Consider the following 16,303-nt stretch of genomic DNA (forward strand, 5'->3'; position numbering starts at 1 on the left):
CACTCAGTACTAGAAGACCGAAGAACCAGAGACAAGGTGTAAAATTGCCTGTCACTTATGTTCTGCTCTCTGTTGCACTGTCACTTGGAATTTTTGTTTAATTATTGTTTTAATGAAATGTTTATTTCTGATGCCTATAGAATAAATTGTTTAATACAAACTCTTAAAAATTTAAATCGAGACAGGAAGATCTCAATTTACTGCCATGCTCCTGACTCACATCCAGAAATCTTTTCTGGATCCACTTTACATGCCAATGGAAAGGGCACCAGCACCCCCTGCTCAAATCGTAAGCTGCTTATGATGTCCCCAAGACCTGACTGAAGATCTGATAAATGAATTCCCAAGATTTTGCTTTCCCCGTGGGCAGTGGGCTGCACTCAAACACATTTGGACAATGCACTAAAGATGTGAATATTTCCTCTACAAACGGAAAATCAAGGAATTATCCAATTATGACACTGCTGAAGTACAAATCATGCAGCGCATCACAGATGACTGTGCCATTTGTGCTGATAGTGGTGTTTCTCGGGAGAGCCACGTAGTTTCCACAGCAGCATTAGAATGACTTTTAAGTCCTAACAGTAAATGATTATCCCAGACTGCTGCTTTTCAAATGCCACATGAAGAAATGTTAAATTCGTCAACAGAGTTTTAAATTAATAAAACTCCAGTTAGATTGTGTTTGGTCTTAAAATTATTTGACAAGTTCCTTTTAATAATATTAGAACTATTTGTGGAGGTATCTGACTGAGAGCTTGTGATGGATGCACCGCTGTATTCACACCTTACACACGATTGTAATAATCTTTGTACAGGGCAGGTTTTGTGAGGCATCATAGAGCTGGAAGAGACCTTAGAAGGCCATCAAGTCCAGCCCCCTGCCCAAGGCAGGACCAAGGGATGATCTTAAAACTCATAACTTGCTGATCAGTAATATCTAGGTAAAATGTATATAGCATCATTAGAATCCTAAGGCTGGAAGAGACCTCAGGAGGTCATCAAGTCGAATCTCCTGTCCAAAGCAGGACCAGCCCCAACTAAATCATCCCAGCCAGGGCTTTGTCAAGCCAGGACTTAAAAACCTCTAGGGATGGAGATTCCACCAACTCCCTAGGTAACCCATCCCAGTGCTTCACCAGTGCTGAATATAGGGGAATAATGACGTCTCTAGATCTGCTGGCAATGTTCTTTCTAATGCACCCTTATATGCCAGTAGCCTTTTTGGCTACAAGGGCACACTGTTGGCTTATATCCAGCTTCTCATCCACTGTAATCCCCAGGTCCTTTTCTGCTGAACTCCTGCTTAGCCAGTTGGTCCCCAGCCTGTAACAATGCTTGGGATTCCTCTGTCCCAAGTGAAGGACTCTGCACTTGTCCTTGTTGAACCTCATCAGATTTTTTTTTTGGCCCAATCCTCCGGTTTGTTTAGGTCATTCTGGATCTTATCCCTAGCCTCCAGGGTATCTACCTCTCCCCTTAGCTTAGTGTCATCTGCCAATTTGCTGAGGGTGCAATCCATCCCCTCATCCAAGTCATTAATAAAGATGTTGAAACCAGCCCCAGAACTGATCCTTCGGGCACTCTGTTTGATAGCAACAGCCAACCAGACATTGAGCCATTGATCACAACCCATTGAGTCCAACAATTTAGCCAGCTTTCTATCCACTTACCGTAGGGATGGTAAATATCAGTTAATTGAATGTTGATTAATCTCATGATTTCTTATCAGTTACTTGACTATTCTACAGTCCCGAGGATGGGGCTAGCATCCTGTGTGCTCTGGCCCCACTCCTGAGGAGCCCCCTGCCGCTCCCCACTGCTGCCTCAGTATGGGGTTCCAAGTGGGAGCTGGTCTGCCAGGGGAGCCAGTTTAAAAACCAGCTTCACTCATAGACCGGCTGCCTGTCACTCCGCATTGCTGCCTCTGATACAGAGGCAGCGTGGGGTGGCAGCAACCCTTGTTCTTGGGGGCGGGGCCTGAGCTCCAAGACCTTGTGCAAGCTGGAACTGAGCTTGGCTGCCTGCCTGCATGGCTCCTCATACACTTTAAATGCAGAGCTGCAGCAGGGGTATGTCCTGGACCTGGCACGAGCCGGCACTGAGCCAGGATTCTGGCCAGCCTGCTAAAAATTTACTGGTAGGGGTAGGAAGGAAATGCGTGTAGTTTTATAGCATTAACGGATAAGCTTTTGCTTATCAGTTAATCGACTACACTTTTACATCCCACCTTGCAGTCTATTTATCCAATCAGTACTTCCTTAACTTGCTGGCAAGAATACTGTGGGAAACCATATCAAAAGCTTTGCTAAAGTCAAGGTATAGCACATCCACCATCTTCCCCATGTCGACAGAGCCAGTTCCTTTGTCATAGAAGGGAATCAGATTGGTCAGGCATGACTTGCCTTTGGTGAATCCATGCTGACTGTCCCTGATCACTTTCCTCTTTTCCAAAAGCTTCAAAATGGATTCCTTGAGGATTCCTTCCATGATTTTTCTGGGGACTGAGCTGAGGCTGACCGGTCTGAAATTTGTGTATGTAAAGTTATGAACACAAGCTGAAATCATGGCTAACTTTTTCTCCAGATGCCTTTGGAGTGACTAAACTAGTTTCTCAAGAGGAAGGAAAGCTGAGGCCGCAGCTAACTGTGACCAAAACTAACAGGCCATTTCCTACCAAATGCCCATTATTTGGCAAGAAAAAGCATAGGGACAAAGAGATCTGTGACTTAGCAAACAATCACCACGAGGTACCCTTTCTTCACCAGACCCTTTGTTCTCAGCTGCAAGTGCTTTTATAAAAAAGAGGAGCAAACACCCCAAGACATCTGCCTCTCACTGTCCTCCTCATAATCCACACCTGAGAAGAGAAAGGAACCAGCTGCAGGACTTGGGGAAGGGTACTGGCCCGAAGAGTTTGGCCTGGAATGCTGTTGGACGCGTTCAGTGAGAAAGTTTGTTTGACTAATATATTATGTTTAACATTAAAAACATTTTATTGTAATTTTGTGTAACCATTTCTGGCTGCGTTGCCTATGCTTATTCTGACTTAAAACCTTTGTAGTTAAGAAACTTGGTTCATTGCTTGATTCAATCCAGTTTGCTTAAATTAAGGTGTATGGGAAATGTCACTTCAGGTGGTAAACTGGTGTGTATTATTCCCTTAAAGGAATAGTGGATTTAATATATTTTGAACTATTCAGGGAGGAGGGGAGGTGGGCAACATCAGATCTATATTTTGGGAGGTGGAATGCAGGATGGGGGAGTGTTTGGGTCACCCTGAAACATAACCAAGGCTGGTAAGTGCCAGTGTGTAAGCTGCTGTGGCTGGCAGATTGCAGTTATGCGTGCGGGAACACACACACATGCTCTCTCTCTCTCTCTCTCTCTCACACAGGGTCTGACTTGCACACTGGAAGTCAGATCACAAGAAGCCTAGATGAGTTGCTACCAGCAAAGCGTTGTAAGAATCCAAGGTTGCAGGGCAAGGGTGACACAGCCACACACTGGTCTGGATCGTACACTGGTACATCACAGCATTGAAGACCTAATGAGATTCCAAGGATTCCATAAAATTTCTCTTGCTATGCTATAAAGAAACAGTTGTCTTGTCCAATGAAGGATTTCTCTGTTGTGGGTTTCCATGGTCCTACCTCATTTTCAGTCCCATGTTAAACATAATTAAGTGTATTTAATTGATAATTTGCAAGTACTAATAATAGTATTTGCTAAATTCATGCCAAAGTTCAAGACGATCACTACATGTGGGCAATTACTTTGACAAAAGTTCAAGCTATTGCCTTGAGAATGGTAATTTAATTGAATCATAGTGGTGTTGTCACCTAAAGAGAAATAAGATCCTGCTAATAAAGGAAAAGCCACATCATCTTGTGTTTCTAAAGACAACAGATGCCAATTCCAAACATATTTGAGTTTGAATTACATGGCTGTGTAACACCAAGAGCCTAATATATTTAGCTGTCCCATCGGCCATTATAGACATAGAAGATTCAAACATGAAACTGTGCTTTAACCTACCCTCTCTTTGGTTTCTATATAAGATATAATCAGGCATCAGCCTGAGAAATTGATTTAAGAACATATTAAAGCTTTTTGCCCTAGGGTGTTTTGAAAAATCCCACTTCTGTAACTTCAAGGACCAATTAAATTAATGTGGCAGGATGAGCTTCCCAAAGGTCCTTCTGTTTCAAAGGGCAAAGCTGAAGAAGGATACCAGAGAAGCATTGACAAATGAATGTGCAGTGCCCTACCAAATTCACAGTCTACACTGGTCAATTTCACAGCCAGAGGGTTTTAAAATCAGTTTAATGATTTCAGACATTTATATCTGAAATTTCAGTGTTGTAACCAGGGGCTCTTGACCCAAAATGGGATCATGGGGGAGGGGAACGTTCCAATATTAACACCCTTGCTTCCATGCTGTCTTCAGAGACGAAGCTCTGAGCTTCCTGCAGGTAGTGGAAGTTTATGGCTCCTGGGAACTCCCTAGCTTCTAGTCCAGGCTAGGAACAGATGAAGGCAGAGGCTCCTAGCCAATTTAGGAATCCCTAGAAAAAATGGGCACCCCAGCCTCAGAAGAAGCCCTAAGGGGGTGGAAGCCCTCACCCAGTCACCCCAACCCCCAGCAGAAGCCACAGGGGAAGAAACTCTGAGTTCTGGTGCCCTAAGCCTTGAACCAGGGCAAACTCTAGGCTGACAGCCTTGCCGGGCCTCTGGGCAATGCAGGAGAGGGTCTGCTCTGTGCCCCCCACCCCAAAGGGATGAGGCCTCAGATGGAAGAGGCAGGGGTAGGACTAGGCTGCTCCCAGTACTATCTGGAGAGCACTGTGCCTCCTTCATGGCTTCCCAGAGTGTGCAGTGCAGCACTCCGGCAGCTATTTAAAGGTCCCAGGAATTCCTTTCGTCTCACTGGATCCCAATGCAACTGCCCCCTTTGCACTCCCACAGTGGGTGGGCCTGGGCTGGAGCAATCGTGTGGGGGTGAACCTTTGAGCCTGAGCCACAGAGCAGAACCCCGAGACTGGGCTGTGTGAGCCCCTTCTATCCTGGCTGAGCCTTATTGGTGTGTATGTGGATTATTAGCTGGAGTAGAGACAGAACACAGGTAAGGACTACAATAATATAGCCCCTTTTGAACTACACTGCAAATAGTTTCCCATGGACATGCTGCGTTATTCCAGATATGTGGTGTTCTCACTTATCCATGTGCAATTGGTTTCCTGAGGTAAAATAATTTCCCTTTTTACTCTTACTCTAGTGGGTGATCTATTTTGTGTTGATTCTCAATTCTTCTCTGGAGCAGTTCATATGATATACAGAAGGAATAACATTTCTGAATAGGACTGTGATGGGGTGGGGTAGGTACAACGACCCCCTGCTGGTGGTCTCAGGATTTTGCAATGCCCATCACAAGAAAGGAGCAGTGGAGAATTCCTCCAAGCTGGCTAGAGTGGCTGCAGGGAAAGCAGCCAATCAGGGGCCAAGAGTGCCATATAAAAGGAGTTACAGAGCTGAAGACAATGCAGGTTCTCACTTGAGCTGGTGGAGCTTGTATGGCGTGGCTGCTGAGGGAAGTGAGACACAGTGGACATCTCAGTTGAGTAAGGGCCAGTGGAGCATAGGAGCGCTCCTGGCTGGTGTCTGGGCCTGAGCTTAGAGGAGCCCTGGACAAAAGGTAAGATATTGGTGAAGGCTGGGGCTTGGAGATGTGGGTGGGCTCTGGCTCCTCCTCTCCCCTGGACACTGGAAAAGGGCCTATCATTGGACAGTAGTAACCCCTTCCCCCCAGAGGACTGAACACTCACCTGAAGATGGGGGACAAAGGCAGGGCTAGGACTGGTTTAAAGGCAGGGCTAGGACTGGTTTAAATACCATGGAGACGCCTAATCAGAGTGGGGTGCTCATGAAAGGTTGGTGCCAATCCCATTACAAAGACCTAAACAATAAGTGAAAGCTTCCCATATTTAATAGCTGTGACTGATTAATAAGCAATAATGGAAATTGGATTTTCTTTAAATTTCTGTTTCTTTTAATATACCGCTCTTATAAAAAATAAGAAACTTTTGGATTTTGTGTGTGAGGATGGTTTTGGCTGCTGAAACTAAGTGAGAATTATTTCATGAAGAAAGGCCTCTGAGGTCACGCCTCGTATTCCCTCTGGGTCATTCGAAACACTGTGATGAGAGGGAAAAAAACCCATTACAGTAAACTGACAGTTTCCATTATATTTGCACCTTCACTGGCTGTCTGGTCAAGAACTGGAATGTGTGAATATGCTGAGCAAATTGACTTTGATCTATAAAGACTGCTTTATCAAGGTCATACAAATAGCCCAAACTTTTAATTGGGTACATAAACAACGTACATTACAGTTATAATGGTTCTGCAGGCCAAATAATGTCATTGGTGAAAACTGTTCCCAGTTCTTACCTTCACAGCGGCTGAAGAGGCACATCATGATAAATGGAGTGACAGTCTGTAAATAGGATGTGTTTTATACAACTGATCAATCACGAATACAGAGTCAACAAAGAAATTTCCACAAAACCAGAAGCCTGTCTCAGGGTGCTATGATAAATATGGCAATTTCCCACAAATGTCCTTGGGGAAAAAATACTTCAGTGAATTAAGTTCAAGCATCTTTGTGGACTCTTTTGAATTAATGGCACCGGTAGAGTACTGCTGTAGGTCTGGATGATCAAAGAACTCTACTGAACAAGGTGAGAAGAAAAGAATAGTTCTTGGGCACAATGCATGTAAAGTGGATTTCCTGGGAAATATCTCTAGAGGGAGGTGAATGCAAATTCCCCCCCTGAATTCCTGAAAAATCCAGGCTATTGAAGCGACAATGTCAGAAAAGATTGGGGGGGGGGGGGGGAGGGGACATGATAGCAGTTTTCAGGTATCTAAAAGGGTGTCATAAGGAGGAGGGAGAAAACTTGTTCATCTTGGCCTCTGGGAATGGAACAAGAAGCAATGGGCTTAAACTGCAGCAAGGGAGGTTTAGGTTGGACATTAGGAAAAAGTTCCTAACTGTCAGGGTAGTTAAACACTGGAATAAATTGCCCAGGGAGGTTGTGGAATCTCCATCTCTGGAGATATTTAAGAGTAGATTCGATAAATGTTTATCCGGGATGGTCTAGACAGTATTTGGTCTTGCCATGAAGGCAGGGGACTGGACTCGATGACCTCTCGAGGTCCCTTCCAGTCCTAGTATTCTATGAAAAGGACCACTGGATACTTATTGCCTGTTCCTGGAATCTGAAGATCAAAGACACAGGCTGTATAAAGAGCAGACTAACTTATGCATGTGTGTGCTTGTTAGGAATTTGTAATGACACCTTTGGTGTCGTTTAAAGGACTGACTCCGGACAAAACATCTCCTGGAGGTGGGTGGTGGGGTGATCTCTGGTACGCATACTAGCATGTTTTCTTTTACTGTTTTTAATGGTTCCTTTGTAATGCGTTCATCTTAAGAATAACTGTGAATGCTTAGAAAAAGCTGTGGGGTAACTCACACCGCTGTTCATGAGCCTTCGAAGGGTGGAGTAACCAGGACAGAGTCTCTGCTTTAGCAGCCTAGCTTTCGGAGAACAACACGGTGTAGGTAGGGCATGGTGCAGGCTGGGTGGGGGAAAACCCATTCTGAAAGGGAGAGATGTTGGTCTCTGCCCAAGAGATCTCATGACTGAGAGGTTGGGAACCTAGAGTGGGCATTCTCGCTAGACCACAGAGGGGGAATACGAGTCTGGCTGCCCTCAACTGTGTCAGGCTTGTTTTCTTTTATTTTTTGCGAATGGGAATCCAGCTCCCTCTCCCATAGCTCTGTTGGCTCTGTGTTGTTAACAAGAATGAAAAGCGCACTCAACATTTTTGTGAAGAAAGTCAGGAGTTAGTGCCCTGACTGCCACAGTTCGGTTGTCCAAGACGGCACTGTTTTTACAGTTACTCCTCAGGCTTGACCACACAGCAATCTGGGCGGCTGACAAAATTGCTGGAACCCTGGGCAAGGTGATGTGTGTGGGTGGGGGTGGGAGGGGTGAACTTTAGGCCCCCAGAAGGGTCCTCCCTAGCCAGCCTTTCAGCATTGTGTGGCCTGCACCACCTGTGGCTACACTGGTGATTTAAATGGCCCAGTGCTCTGGCTGCTGCCGCTCCCATGGTAGTGGAGGCCGGGAGCTCGGGCCCTTTTAAATCACCAGGCCCTGGGGCAGCTGCCCCTTTCGCCCCTCCTGTTGGTGGCCCTGATAACAAAACAGCATAAGATTAGAAAGCTGTGTGGCCCAGAGGCTTGGGCCTCAGACTGAGACTCAGGAATGCCCCGTTCTTCCTTCACTCTTCCCTTGACCTCAGTCAAGTGGCTTCAACTCTGTGCCTCGGTTTTCCCTCCCTCCCATTGTCCATCTATTCTATAGGGTCTTTAGGACCAGAACTGTCTCTTACTCGGCTTTTGTTCAGTTCCTACCACAATGGAGCCATGATGTTGGTCAGGGCCTCTAAATGCAACCACCACACAAATAATTGGTACAGCATAAGCGACTTAGGTTTGCCAGTTCATGTATCTATTATAGCAACCCTTGGAAACAAAGGGAAAGTTATGAAGATGGCACCTGCTCTTCTTTTTTTCTCAGTATTAGCTGTGATCGCTGTTCCTGTAGCTCAAGAATCTGGGCCCTTACAAGTATGTATATACTTTTCACCGTTCATTCCCACCCGCAGAAAACAACTATTTCTAAACAGAACTGCAAGAACCAAACAAGCTACATATCCAGCAGATGTGAGGAAGGCATTCCAGAGAAAAAGCATGGCACTTTGTGCTTTGCATTTTAAGCATCAAATGTGCTGCAGGTTTTAAACGGAAGGAGCTGATCTCTTAGGATGGGAAGGATTTGCAATTTGTAAAGCGAACAGCAGGGAGACTAGATGTCAGAGTCCTGTTTAATTACTCTAAGATATCTCTCTCTACCCACATGATTTCCTTGGCTCATGACAATCTTCATCAATTATTGTCCATTAATCTGCTTTTTGCACACTTCTGTTTCTGACAGTCCTTCTTGGCTGTTTCCTGGCACTCTGAGTAACATTTTTTGTCCTGTCAGGAATACTGAGCCAACCCATTCTCCACTTACTAATTTAATGCTTTAAAACTATAGACCAGGGCTACTCAACTTTGGAAGCCACAAGGGCCACAATGATACCCAAAGCACATGCTGAGGGCTGCAACTTAAGTGTGGTTGCAAATATATATATGCAAATAGCTTCTTTCACACAATTCCCTGGTGCTCCTGGCACCTTCTTCCTGGGGGCTAGGAACGCCAACACCCTGTACCTGATCTGCCCTTCCAGCAGGACTGTGAACTTTTAATGACTATTCTCTGAGAGTTATGCGCCCACCTTATAGTGGCTCCAGGTCAGGTACCTGTTTGTTAGTCAGACTCCTAGCATTTGTGTACAAGCACTTTAGAAATTTGCCACTGGTTATTTGTCTGCCCTTCCCTGATGCATTGGATTCCTTTGTATGCGGTTGTTTGAGCTCCGTGTATACCCAAACTGCACTGTGGGCTGCAAGCCACATGTGGAACCCCACTTCTTATGCCCTTCCAGCAGGACTGTGAACTATTAATGACTATTCTCTGAGAGTTATGCGCCCACCTTATAGTGGCTCCATCTAGGTTATATTTCCCTAGTTTATTGATAAGAAGGTCATGTAAGACACATCAAATGCTTTACTAAAGCCTAGTGTGTACCAGGTTCAGCACTTCCCCCTTATCCTCAAGACTTGTTATCCTATCAAAGAAAGCTTTGAGATTTGTTTGACATGATTTGTTCTTTACAAATCCATGCTGGCTGTTAACTGGAAGATAATAAGGTGATAGGTATTTGCAGATTAATTCCTTAATTATTTACGCTATTAACTTTCCTGGCACAGAAGTTAAGCTGTTGTGTTCTTATTTCCCCTTTTATAGATGGACACTATATTTGTCCTTTTCCAATCTTCTGAAATCTCTCCTGACTTCCACGACTTCTCAAAGGTGACAGGTAATGACTCAGACACCTCGTCTATCAGCTCCGTGAGTATTCTGAGATGCATTTCATCAGGCCTTGGTGACTTGCAGACATCTAACTTTTCTAAGTAATTTTCAACTGGTTCTTTTTTTAAATTTTAACTTCTGAATCTACCCCATTTCCACTAGCATTCACTATGTTAGGCATCCCGTCACCATCCATCATCTTGGTAAAAAAAATGAAACACAGAAGTGATTAAACACCTCTGCCATTTTAAGTTTCCAGTTATTGGTTTTCCCTCTTCACTGAGCAGTGGGCCTACCCTGTCCTTGGTCTTCCTCTTGCTCCTATGCAGGTTTGAACTTTGCACCTGTTAGCTACGACTTCCCTCTATGGGTTCCTGAGAGTTCCTGACCCCCTAGCAGCACCACTTGCTCCATCTGACTCTGGCTAACTTCAGCCATTAACTGGATTCCCTAGAAGTTTCCTTCACTGGCTGCTTTTCTTGGTTCCCACCCTTCAAGATAAGAGGCCCTCAGAACTAGCTCAGTGTTTACCTTCCCTAGGCTGATTCCCTGGAGCTTCTCTCTCATCTCAGACACAGTGAGATGTGCTTTCAGGTCAAATTCCAGAACCTTCCCCATGTCTCTAAGAGCCAGAGAGACACTACTCCACTCGTCCTCCTTCTGAGGTAATTCTTAATACCTTGAGGTGATTTGGTTGGCTGAGATGGAAGTGCTCAGCTGCCTATTGAAGCGTCAATCTCTAGTCAGTCCCTCAACTGTGACAGCAACTCAGTCCCCTGCTGGGGAGGAGAAATAGTGACGTTAACAGGACCCAATACATGGGCCTAAAATGGAAACTCTAAAATACAGGAACTCTGAGAACTGAAAGCTGCGTAGGATATGAACAGAGCTGAATCACTGTGTCCATGGCAGCACAGACTCCTCTGTTGAAGGGACTGTGCTGGTCAGATTCAGGATCTACAACAAGGTTCCTTCTAAGCTGTGCGGCAGCATGGCCCTGCAGCTGGCTAATGACCCCCGCCCAGGGTCTCAAGGTTGCCAGGCACTGAGCTTGCCTGGCTGTGGGAGGGGCACTTCTCCATCCTGAGGACAGGACAGCAACTCTCTCCCAGCCAATAGGGAGGGGATATGTCTGTACCGCTGAGGGAGATTCACTGCTCTGTCCTCTGCAGGGAGTTGCTGATGTTACTGAGGGAGAAGTACCCCTCCCCCAGCCAGGCAGGTCCATGCATGGAGTTCTGAGCCCTTGGTTGGGAGGGACTGATTAAGCACCTGCGGGGCTGTGCTACTATGCAGCTTAGAGGGAACGTGCATCTACAAGGATGCTTGCCTCCGGTTCTGGAGGCCAAATTTTTAAAAAGTGGGAAAAAATGGAGAGAGTGCAGGGAAGAGCCATGAGAATGATTACAGGCCTGAAAAAGGTGCCTTGCAGTGAGAGACTCGAGGTGCTCAATATATTTAGTGTAACCGAGACGGTGAAGCAGAAACTCGAAAATAATACGAGGATAGAAATTTGATGAGAGGGCTTGTCAGTCTAGCCGAGGAAGTATAACAAGATCCTGTGGCTGAAATGGAAAAGTAACAGAAAAATTAAACTAGAAATAGCACAAATGTTAAACAGTCAGTAACAAACAATTAGAACAATTTACTAGGGACTGTGGTAAGTTCTCCACCACTGGAAATTTTAAATAAAGCTTGGAAGATTTTCTAAAGGATCTATACAGGTCAAGCACAGCCACAGGGCTGGAATCAGGCATTAACTCAGGAAGGAGTAATAGCTCAGTGGTTTGAGCATTGGTCTCCTAAACCCAGAGTTGTGAGTTCAATCCTTGCAGAGACCATTTAGGGATTTGGAGCAAAAATTTGTCAGGGATGGTACTTGGTCCTGCTGTGAAGGCAGGGGACTGGACTTGATGACCTTGCAAGGTCCTTTCCAGTCCCAGGAGATAGGCAATCTCCATTAATTAATTAAAGTATTATGGCCTGTGTTATGCATGAGGCCAGAGTAGGCACTCATAGCCATCTTGTGAACCTATGAATATCCTGGAGCTGTTTCATTATATATGACAATTTCCTAACTTAGAAGTGTTGTGTCCAACCCAGGGGAATTCTTTATTAGACCTTGTCTTAGCAGATAAGGAGGAATTGATCACAGAATTAAAAATTAATGGTAGCTGAGGTACCAGTGTGCATTCCCTTGATAACATTTATGATGAGCAAACAGAATAATGCCCTTTTTGTCAGAATATATACATGGTACTTTAAAAGAGCCAATGTCACAAAGCTGATTAAGAGTAAACTTAGCTGGGAGGAAGAATTTAATCAGAAGAGTATTAACAATAATCAGAAATCCTTTAAGAACACTGCACTAGGTGCTCCTAAAGCCCCAATTGGGGAAGAAGACCATCGTAGTTGAAAGCAAAAACCACCTGGTATAGAAAGGAAGTGAAAACAGCTTTAGAAAATAAAATAAATAATAAATGGAAGGAAGAGGAAGTTGATACTAAGGAATGTGAATCTGGAAAAAAACCCTTAAACAGCAAATAGTCCTGCAGCACCTTAGAAACCAACAAAAATGTAGATGGTATCAAGAGCTTTTGTGGGCACGACCCACTACTTCTGAAGTTATAAATGAGAGAAGATTGATAAAGAAAGCTGAGGGTCATCACAAAGGGTTAATCTGTGGCCAGCAGCGATAAGGACTATAAAGAGGATATGGAAAGTGTAGTAGGAGTTATCAATATGTTCTCCCCCCCTCCCCCTTAAGAGGGGGGTCATCCTAAATTAAGACATTGAAATGCCAGGGAATTCATCCCAGGATGATAGCATCAGTAGCTCCAAAGCCTCAGAACTCCATTTCCCACACTGGTTGTGATTAGTATTTCTAGCATGTTCTACCTCCACCCTGGAAACAGAACATGCTAGGAACGCAACCACAACCAATCATAAGCCAAACTCAGAGACAAAGAATTGTTTGTTTGTTTCTGATGTTGAGAAGCATCATAGCAAAGGATGACCTATCTACCCTCCATGTTCCTACCCAGGGAAGACTCAGTCCTTGGGGGATTACTGGTACACTGAATAATGTCCTCTGGGGCCGGACCCCAGGCTCCACACGGTGCTGCCGCTTTGAAATGCCGCATGCAGCCTGATGCTGGGATCCCCCTGGCGTTTCAAAGTAGCAGTGCTAGATGGAGCCCAAGGTCAGCAGGGGACTCCCCAGCTGATCCCGAGCTCCACTTGATACTGCCGCTTTGAAATGCCGCCTGCAGCCTGGGGACACTTCAGCTGGCCCCAGGCTGCATGCAGCACTTCAAAGCAGCTGTGCTGTGTGGAGCCTGGGGTCTGACCCCAAGCTCCAAATGGCACTGCTGCTTTGAAGTAGAATCATAGAATAATAGGACTGGAAGGGACCTCAAGAGGTCATCGAGTCCAGCCCCCCGCCCTCCCCCCCCCCCCCACTTGCTGGCTTTTTCTGATAGAGGCAGCAAGGGGAGGGGAAGTGACTAGTCAACTAGCCTGTCGACTGGTCCTTCACATCCCTACTTTTAGTGGAGACCAGAAACTCAGGAGCAAATTGGAATCTAGGTGGTGAGCCAGACGGGAACTCTTACCATCCTTGGAGTAGCAGAGGCTTTGTATGAACACAATTCTTTGCTTATTCTGAGATTTTGCTCTAGACCAATCACTGGTTTCAGCGCTCCGTCGAACATCAGAGGCTGGGCCTAGGCTCGCTGTTTCCTTAGGTGCAGGAAGAGAGCACAGGGTGGTTAGTATTGGTGGTAAATATTGGGAGGGGTAGAGCTTTTGCATTGTTTTTGTCTGTTGTTATCTGGATCCCTTTCTCCAGAGCTACTCAACATGTGGCCCTGGGGTGCGGTTTGGGTTTATGCAGGGCTCAACGCTCAGCCTGCGAGTGAGATCCTTTGAACATGGCCTCCACTGGGGACATGTTCCACAACAGCGAGTCAATATAATGGTCTTCTGTTGATATGCGTTTTAGTAGTTAAATTCCTGGACTGTCATTGCTCATTAAAAGTGCTGTCATATGGCTGGAAATTGGGTAAATATTGCATTTTATGAATATCAGCAGAACTAACTTAAATGGGGCCTGTGTAGTCTTGCCCTGATCATTGTATTCATGCCCGTCAGTATTAAAAAAGCTATTTGCATATATATTTGCCTGTATATGCAATCATGCTTAAGTTGTGGCCCTTGACACATGCTGTGAGTATAATTGTGGCCCCCAGGGCTTCCAAAGTTGAGTAGCCCTGCCTTTCTCCATTGTCCCCAGTTCTGACACAGCCACAGTTACTGGTTTATTACTCTGGAAATTGTGATTGCTATTTTATTTTTGTGTGTGCCATCTGGCACTCCTTTGTATGCAATTGGGTGTTGAATATTGTCCCAAGAGACGGGCCCTTTGTGGTGTTTGCACTAGGAGGGATTTCCTTGCTAGGTTCCTTTTTAGGGCAATGCAGGAGGGAAATACCCCAGAAGGGAAAGATGAGAAGGCTGAAGTCACATCATAGGGCCAGGTTGCAAACCATATGCAGAAAAGATAGAAGTGTTCCTAAATATTTCTTTTCTGGATTTAGGGAAAACATAGATGATACGGTCTTGTCATGTGGTGATGATAAAATGTTTTCCTTTCCGTGAATAATGCTGAATGATGGATTAAATAGAAGCTATTCCAGTCAGACCTTTTAAAATCAGCATGTCCAGATAACTTGCCTCCAAGAGTTTTTAACAAGCTAGTTGAGGAGTTCACTGGACTATTCGTGGTGTTTTTCAATAAGTCTTGGTGCACCGGGGAAGTGCCTGGGGACAGGAGAAAGATTGTGTTGTGCCAATTTTAAAAGGGTAAACAGGATGACCTGAGTAATTATAAGCCTTTCATCCTGACATTGATCTTGGGCAAGATAATGGAGGAATTGATATGGGACTTGATTAATTAAGAATTAAAGTAGTGTAACATAATTCATGCAAATCAACATATTTTTATGGAAAATATGCTGTCAAATAAACACGATTTTATTGATGCGATGACAAGTTTGGTTGATAAATGTATTGACCTAATATATGCTTAGACATTGGTAAGCTATTTTATCTGGTAGCCTACAACATTTTGATACCTATATGGAGTTCTTGTTTGTTTTTTTTAATAGGGTGCACATGAAATGGACTCAGAGCTGGCTAACCGAGAGATTTCAAAATGTATCTGCAAACTGGGAATAGTCATTGAGCAGGTGTGTTTCCAGCAGAGTTTTGCAGGGATTGATCACTGACTCTGTTCTGTTCAACATTTGTAAATAACCGATAAAATTTGTAAATAACACAACAATTGGGAAAACTTAAACAGCTAATAGACCTGCAGCACCTTAAAGACTTAACAATCATCAGTTCCTTTTATAAACTTCATGCATCACGTTCTGTTGTTTTTTGGAACAATTATAAGGTGATGGCAACCTTCTTGCTTTACTTTAAATCTCCTGACACTGAAAATATTGGCTAGCCATGGAAAATAGAGTGCAAATGCTTCTGAGGAAAAATTTGATGTGGTGGATAAGAATAAACAAAAGCATACTGAATGTTGTTGTGTCAATTCATGCATTGTGAACTAAAGTCCCTCTGGAGGATATGTGCATATTGAGGAAGTCATGGGATTACCCAAAATAATCCAAGACTCTGGTTCCAAATATTTGCTTTTATTTATCATAAGACTGAGCTATGTTGGTTATTTTCATTTCCTAGGAACAATGATTTAATTATTTCAGTAATATTAATCATCTTCTGTTCATGCACTGGATTCACCAGCCGGGAATAATCTGACTCTTGTAGATGTATCCCTTTGTAAAACACATGACTCTAAAATGATCAAACTGCCTGTAGTACATGTTTTCTTTCACTATTTCAGAAAAATTGACATGAAATTACCAGTGCTCTCTTCCCTCCAAAAGACTTTTGATTATCTGCTTTCTGCTTGTAGTAGGTTACTGTGTAGTATGCTACTAAACAGAGTTTTGTATCATCACATCACTCATTTTAGAAACAATATCAGAGATTACACCTTTATTTTTATAATAAATGACACATTGGGAAGGCTGTTGGAATTAATATTCATCCTATTTGATCAAATTACACGAGTGGCTTGACTAAGATTATAGACCTACCAGAAGAGCCAAGACTTTAAAAAATTAGGGTCCTAAATCCCAATGGAGCCATTTAAATAAGTGTCTTGATTTCCAGAG

At 44.2% G+C, this 16,303-nt stretch overlaps 1 long non-coding RNA gene across 1 annotated transcript; it reads left to right on the forward strand.

Annotated features, from left to right (window-relative positions):
* The first annotated feature begins 5,413 nt into the window (after positions 1–5,413).
* On the forward strand, positions 5,414–15,999 carry LOC142827557 (uncharacterized). Its single transcript, XR_012902227.2, has 3 exons — positions 5,414–5,695; positions 9,987–10,091; positions 15,221–15,999. It is a non-coding gene; the product is annotated as an uncharacterized LOC142827557 (long non-coding RNA).
* The last annotated feature ends 304 nt before the right edge of the window (positions 16,000–16,303 follow it).

Source organism: Pelodiscus sinensis, chromosome 3 (genome assembly GCF_052426305.1).
Source record: "Pelodiscus sinensis isolate ZL-2025 chromosome 3, ASM5242630v1, whole genome shotgun sequence".
NCBI lineage: Eukaryota > Metazoa > Chordata > Testudines > Trionychidae > Pelodiscus > Pelodiscus sinensis.